This window comes from Vanellus vanellus (genome assembly GCF_965231255.1).
Source record: "Vanellus vanellus genome assembly, chromosome: 3".
Taxonomy (NCBI): domain Eukaryota; kingdom Metazoa; phylum Chordata; class Aves; order Charadriiformes; family Charadriidae; genus Vanellus; species Vanellus vanellus.
The window spans coordinates 115,898,832-115,905,856 of NC_138907.1; positions in this window are offsets into that span (position 1 = coordinate 115,898,832).

Sequence of the window (7,025 nt, forward strand, 5' to 3'; positions counted from 1 at the left end):
CCCGGCCCGGCCTTGGCCTGTTCCGGTGTCCCGTGTGCCGTGTCCGTGTCCCTTGTTCCGGCTTTCCGTTCCTGTCCGGGCCTGGCCTGTGCCTTTCCGGCCGTGCCCTGGTGCCTGTCCTTGCCTTGTCCCTGGCCTGTTCCTTTCCGTTGCCTCACCACTATCAGTCCTACCCCCCCCCCCCCTTCTCGCGGCCCCTCCAGTCCTCCCGCGACACAAACCCCACCCTACCCAACCAAACCCATCCCTACCCAATCCCTTCCCTTCCCATCCCTTCCCTTCCCATCCCATCCCTCCTCCCTACCTTCCCTTCCCACCATTCCCAATCCCTCAACCCAATCCTTCCCTCCCTTCCCTTTCCCCTTCCCTACCCTTCCCATCCCCCTTCCCTACCCAACCCTTCCCCAACCCTACCCATTCCCTTCCCATCCATCCCTATCCCCTTCCCTTCCCATCCCTCCCTACCCATCCATCCCTACCCTTCCCATCCCTTCCTTCCCTTCCCTTCCCTTCCCTTTCCCCTTCCCTTCCCTTTCCCCTTCCCTTCCCTTCCCCTTCCCTTCCCTTCCCTTCCCCTTCCCTTCCCTTCCCTTTCCCTTCCCTTCCCTTCCCTTCCCTTCCCTTCCCTTCCCCTTCCCTTTCCCCTTCCCTTCCCTTCCCTTTCCCCTTCCCTTCCTTCCCTTTCCCCTTCCCCTTCCCTTTCCCCTTCCCTTCCCTTCCCTTTCCCTTCCTTCCCTTCCCTTCCCTTCCCTTCCCTTCCCTTCCCTTCCCTTCCCTTCCCTTCCCTTCCCTTCCCTTCCCTTCCCTTCCCTTCCCTTCCCTTCCTTCCCTTCCCTTCCCTTCCCTTCCCTTCCCTTCCCTTCCCTTCCCTTCCCTTCCTTCCCTTCCCTTCCTTCCCTTCCCTTCCCTTCCCTTCCCTTCCCTTCCCTTCCCTTCCCTTCCCTTCCCTTCCCTTCCCTTCCCTTCCCTTCCCTTCCCTTCCCTTCCCTTCCCTTCCCTTCCCTTCCCTTCCCTTCCCTTCCCTTCCCTTCCCTTCCCTTCCCTTCCCTTCCCTTTCCCCTTCCCTTCCCTTCCCTTTCCCCTTCCCTTCCCTTCCCTTTCCCCTTCCCTTCCCTTCCCTTTCCCCTTCCCTTCCCTTCCCTTTCCCCTTCCCTTCCCTTCCCTTTCCCCTTCCCTTCCCTTCCCTTTCCCCTTCCCTTCCCTTCCCTTTCCCCTTCCCTTCCCTTCCCTTCCCTTTCCCCTTCCCTTCCCTTCCCTTTCCCCTTCCCTTCCCTTCCCTTTCCCCTTCCCTTCCCTTCCCTTCCCCATTCCCTTCCCTTCCCTTCCCCATTCCCCATTCCCCATTCCCCATTCCATTGGAGTTTGTCTCCGCCTTCTCTGTTATCTCCCATTAGGTACTTAAGGACAGCAATTACTTCTTTCTTTTCTTGAGACAACCCAGTTCTGTCTTGTATTGTTGCGGTACCCAAGCATTTGGAGCATAATGAAGGTGTCAACTACTCAGATTTGTTTGGATATTCAACACAAATCCCATTTGAAAGCCTCTTCAGTGTGGCAGTCTTGGCCTCATCCTTTTGAATTCGATGATAAACGTCCGACTGATACCACTGGAGATCGAACCTGGCCCCATTCGGTTCAGAAATGCCCCTATATACTGTACTCTACTCTGCTATGTGCTCTACTCCCAGTACTTAGGGTTTAGCTTTTTTTTTTTTTTTTTCTTTTAAATAATTTACAGGGGTTAATAGGTTTGTTTTCATATTGTTGCTGTAGGGAGCAAGTTGTCAAGGACAAATGTTTTGTAAACAAGAATCTCACTTGTAGGATGTTATTAAGTTACAATCGTTAAATAGAAGCGAGTGGTTTTCGATTCTTTTTGTATTTACAGGATAAAAAGAATCGAGAGGTGTAGGAAAGACAGCTTTTGAAAAGAAGAGGTAAACAATTCATTTAGTAGTATTTTCTGAAGAATCAGTACCCAGAAGGGTACATAGACACGTGGCAACGACAGTGACAAAAGATCCTTCTGCCTGCATACCTAGAACGAAGAGTCCGTAAGGATTCAGTCAAAGAATGAATTGAGCCACTATCCCTTTTTTTTTTTTTTTTTAATATACATACCTACATTTGCATAACAAAGCAAACATATCTGTCTGGAGAATCTGTTAGAAAATGTGGCAAGTACCTAATAACTGCTTATTAAAAAGCGAGTATTGCCGATTCCTGAAGGGAAAACGGAATTAGATTGATTGCAATCTTATCTGATCTGCTATAAAAATTCCCAAGTTCGTTCTCATACAAGATGGAATCTGCTGATGGAATCAGATGGTTTCTTCACAAATCACATGTCCCAGAGGATGGTCTCCTTCCACTTTTCTGTTTATTTTCTTAAAAATACCACTAAGAACACAAGGGACTTGAAACACCAAAATGAAATTATTCCTCTGTAAACTAGTATAAGTAAAACACCAGCGGGAGAGCTTAAAAAGGTGAAATGTGTTAATGATGTCATTACCACTAGGTCACCTGTTGCCGTGAGTGCGAAGAAAAGTGCATTTCTCAAACCCCAAGCTGCTGTTATAGCAACTTATCACCAGCTCTTGGCAGGACTGCTTGAGATTTCATGATGTGTATAATTTGCAGAGGGCACATTAGCTCCTGGTAAGTGTGCTGATAAACCAAGCTAGAATCAAATGACTTTTAAAAGATCCCATTCTTAAGCCTGCATTTCCTGGCCTGTGGCTGGTTTAAAGCAGAAGATTTAATTTTATTTAAAGTTTTAAGTTCGAGAACATGAATTTAATGACTTTTTATGGTATCGTGTTATCACACTCCCAGCAAATGCTTCATGATTTTTACCTGGTTTCCTTTCTTTTCCTTGTGTCTATTTCCCCTTTCCTTTTCCCCCTTCCTCTTTCTTTTCCTCTTTGTACCTAAACTACATGTGGTGTCTCTTCTCTCAGCAGCCCGAAGCCATCAAACTTAAAATAAGCAGGGATTTCAGTAGAAACAGGAGATATGCAGCACTTCCAGGAATCTCACAGGAAAGTAACGGTGCAAAAGGTGAAAGAGAAGCCAACTGTAGGGACCGTATGGCTTTTTTTTTTATTTTGCCGCGGCACCTCTGGCTGGTACTGGAGCATTGATAAGCAGAGCAGCAGCTTGCCTCAGCAGTCACCTCCATTCAGAGCCCTCGGTCTGCGCCCAGACAAGCTTTCACTTCTGCTGGGCTACCTTTTCCAGTCTGCCACCATACGCTAGTTTTTGCTGCCTGTCTGCTCGTGTGGACCCCGCAAGGAGACTCGGCCACAGCCAAACCGGCATTTTGCCGTTGGGTCACTTGAGGTGATAATTTCCCCTGCCTGCAGGTCTGTGATTCTCACCCAGCTTTGTGCCCCTACCAGCCAGATCCTTCTTTCAGTGAGATTAGTTAGATATCTATTTGAGCAACAGTCGGCCCAGAGGAGATAAAATGAACTCTTGATCTCTGAGCTGTGAAGATTCCTCATACGTATGCTGTATGTATAGATTAACATACATGCTGCATGCACACAGGGGGTTCCATATGCGTTGATTCATGAACCCTGCTAAATAAAGCCAAGTGTGTATTTTAACAGAGGAAGTAACAAGGCTGTCCGCTTGGTCCTTTGAAGAAAAAGCAAACAGGTATTTTGTTTCCTGTATTTATGACCACAATATGACACACCTAAATAATGCAGAAATGAAAAAAAAAATGTACCTATGAAGTAAGTACAATTAATGGCAAGTATTTTTTAACTCTGTGATGAAAAGGGTGAGTGTGTAGACTTTTCAGACTTAAAATTTATCGGGCTTATAACTGAATTATGACCTATTTGTTACTGATCTCTGAACTGTTGAACTGTACATTTCGTATGTGCCATCATTGTTAGGCTCCATATATACCATTACAGGTGCTGTATTTGTGAGCTATATTATTTGCCGTGATCTAGTCCTTCCATCTGACATGGTTTAGATAAGTAGAGACATTTTCATTTTACAGTAAAAAAAGATTATTTATTTTTTCTTATTCTATGCTCCCAATTTCCCAACCTCATTCGTCTGCTTTAAGTATTTACTGCTTTCTATCTGCTTTCTATATTCTATACTGCACGCATTTAGGGAGAGGAACCGTCTTCCATGCTATCTGTCTGAAGCTGAGGTTAGATTGTGTTCTTGTGAGTTACTCTGTCAATCATTACAAAAGTACGACAAGAATCCTCTTGTCCAAAAGAAGAGTGTCTAACAGCTAAATATAGTGTACTTTTATATTAGAGGTAGCATGAATCATGTTTTCTACACCTGTTTAGTTACGAGCATTACAAGCACTGCACAGTTCCAAGCACCTGGCTGCACAGCTTCCTAATTCTCCTTATGTAGTCACCAGAGAGACTCAGGCTCTTCCCAGAGGGCAGTTCAGGGCATCTACATTGGGCTCTTACTGGAACTGGCCCAAACACTGCTCTGTACCGAGGAGACAGAGTGATTACGATGCGAAAGGGGCGATGAACATGAACTATGTTAAAGGCTCCTTTATTGCTGCTGGGTACCATCAACAAGTTGCTTGATCTTACTTACCAGATGAAATTTAAAGCAATGATTTGGAGAAAACTGCAGGTTAATAGATTTATTTCTTAGAATAAAACAACGGATGAATATAGGATATGCAGTTAATTTAATTGGCATAGTCATTCTAGTTGCAATTAAATACAGTATTTCAATGGCACTTATCTCCATTTTGCTTCCTAACACCATCAAAAATAAGTATGTAATCTTTTAGCATTCAAAGATTTCACTTCCTCATAGAACAAAGCAGTGTATATGTATAACACATTAGAATATTATTTGGATTGATATTTTTAGTATCTGTATACAAATAGCTTTTTTATTGTGCAATACATGGCAATTACATTTAGGCATAACCTTGTTTCTTCAGGATGACATAGACTTAATAATAACTACATTTTAATTAATACGGTAATTAATTTCATTTTAGTATATAATTAATATTGCAATTCATGAGTAGGAGATGAGGGAACTATCCAATATCATATACAGGGCAGGGTGGCTAGTAGCTGGGAATCCTCATTAAAAAAATTTAAAACCGCTTAGATAATTTATTTCTCTTAAATTCCTAAGATCAACCGTAAAATATCCTTTAAATATTGTTATGAATTTGCTTTTTAGTCTAGAAGTTATCTCTGTCTTCTAAAATTATCATTAGATTGGTCACTTCATTAATATTAATTTTGGAGCAAATGTTAAGAACAGAACAATGTTAAAGAAAGGAAATTGCACTGTCTTTGCTGTTCACATCCTTGGAGTTACATGCCAGTGTCTTTAAGGTAGAAATTCATCTGTAGACTGTGTGGGGTTGTGAGAGGAACGTTGATTTGGTACAAGGAATGTGAAGGAAAAAAATGAAAAAAAACCCATGTGCAAATGAAAAGACTTCATTATTTTCCCCACAAATGTAAAGTAACTAATCCTGCAACCGAGGGAATGAAACCAGACCTAATAGCCAGTGGCGATGCTTGAGTGTAGTCTTGCAGGTGTTCCACAGCAGGAATCAAAACTGGATGTTTTATAGAATCATAGAATCATAGACCATTGAGGTTGGAAGGGACCTGCAATGAGCAGGTCAACTAGATCAGGTTGCTCAGAGCCCTGTCCTACCTGACCTGGAACGTTTCCAGGGATAGCACATCTATCAGCTGTCTGGGCAACCTGTTCCACTGTTTCACCACCCTCATCATAAAAAATTTCTTCTTTATATGTAGTCTAAATCTACCCTCTTTTAGTTTAAAACCATTACCCTTTGTCCTATCGCAACAGGCCCTGATAAAAAGTTTGTCTCCATCTTTCCTGTACGCCCCCTTTAGGTACTGGAAGGCTGCAATATAGTTTCCCTGGAGCCTTCTCTTCTCCAACCTCAGCTCTCAGTGTGTCTCCACAGGAGAGGTGTTCCATCGCTCTGATCATTTTTGTGGCCTCCCCTGGGCCTGCTCCAACAGGTCCAACGTCTTTCCTGTGCTGAGGGCTCCAGACCTGGATGCAGTACTCCAGGTGGGGTCTCCCCAGAGCGGAGTAGAGGGGCAGAATCACCTCCCCTGACCTGCTGGCCACACTTCTTTTGATGCTGCCTAGGATGCATTGGCTTTCTGGGCTACTGAGCGCACATTGTCAGCTCATGTCCAGCTTTTCATCCGGCAATACCCCCAAGTCCTTCCTGACAGAGCTGCTCTCAATTCCTTCATCCCTCAGCCTGTATTGATACCAGGGGTTGCCCTGACTGCAGCTGCAGGACCCTGCACTTGGCCTTGTTGAACCTCATGAGGTCTGCATAGGCCCACTTCTCGAGCCTGTCCAGGTCCCCCTGGGCAGCATCTCATCCCTCAGGCCTGTTAACCACACCACTCAGCTTGATATCATCTACAAAATGACTGTCCTAGCAAGCAGCACATGCAATTTCCATATTTTTTTGTAGGGGGCATCATACAGTCTTTCTGCCCATCAGCTATTTTAAGCTGTAACGAGGAGATACTCCTAATCTGTTAATGTCTTAGATGTGATCAGAATGTGTCTACAGGGTTTTGAACTACTGGTGAGATGGGAATTCTCTGTCTCAGTTCAAGAGTATCATGAAGCTTTGGCTTCCACTAAGGAAGTCTCTGAGCAGTTCATTATGTTCAGAGCTTCAGCAGTATTTTGGCCACTTTACAAATGTGATCAGTGAAAAGTCAGGAGACTCTGGAGTTAGTAGCTGTTGATAGGATCAAGAAAGTAACAATTGTTTAAGCATAGACATAGATGTGACAGCACGAAATACTGAAATCTACAGTTTCCTCACACCAAATGGTTTGGATAAATGTTTGTCCTGTGAAACTAAAGGAGTTTAGGCACCTGTAGAGCACCTGTAAATCTGGTCCTAAAGAGCTAGAAAATAGTATTTAGATTCCTAAATCAGGTGCTAAAATGAGAATGGTGATATCTAATAGCCTCTCCCT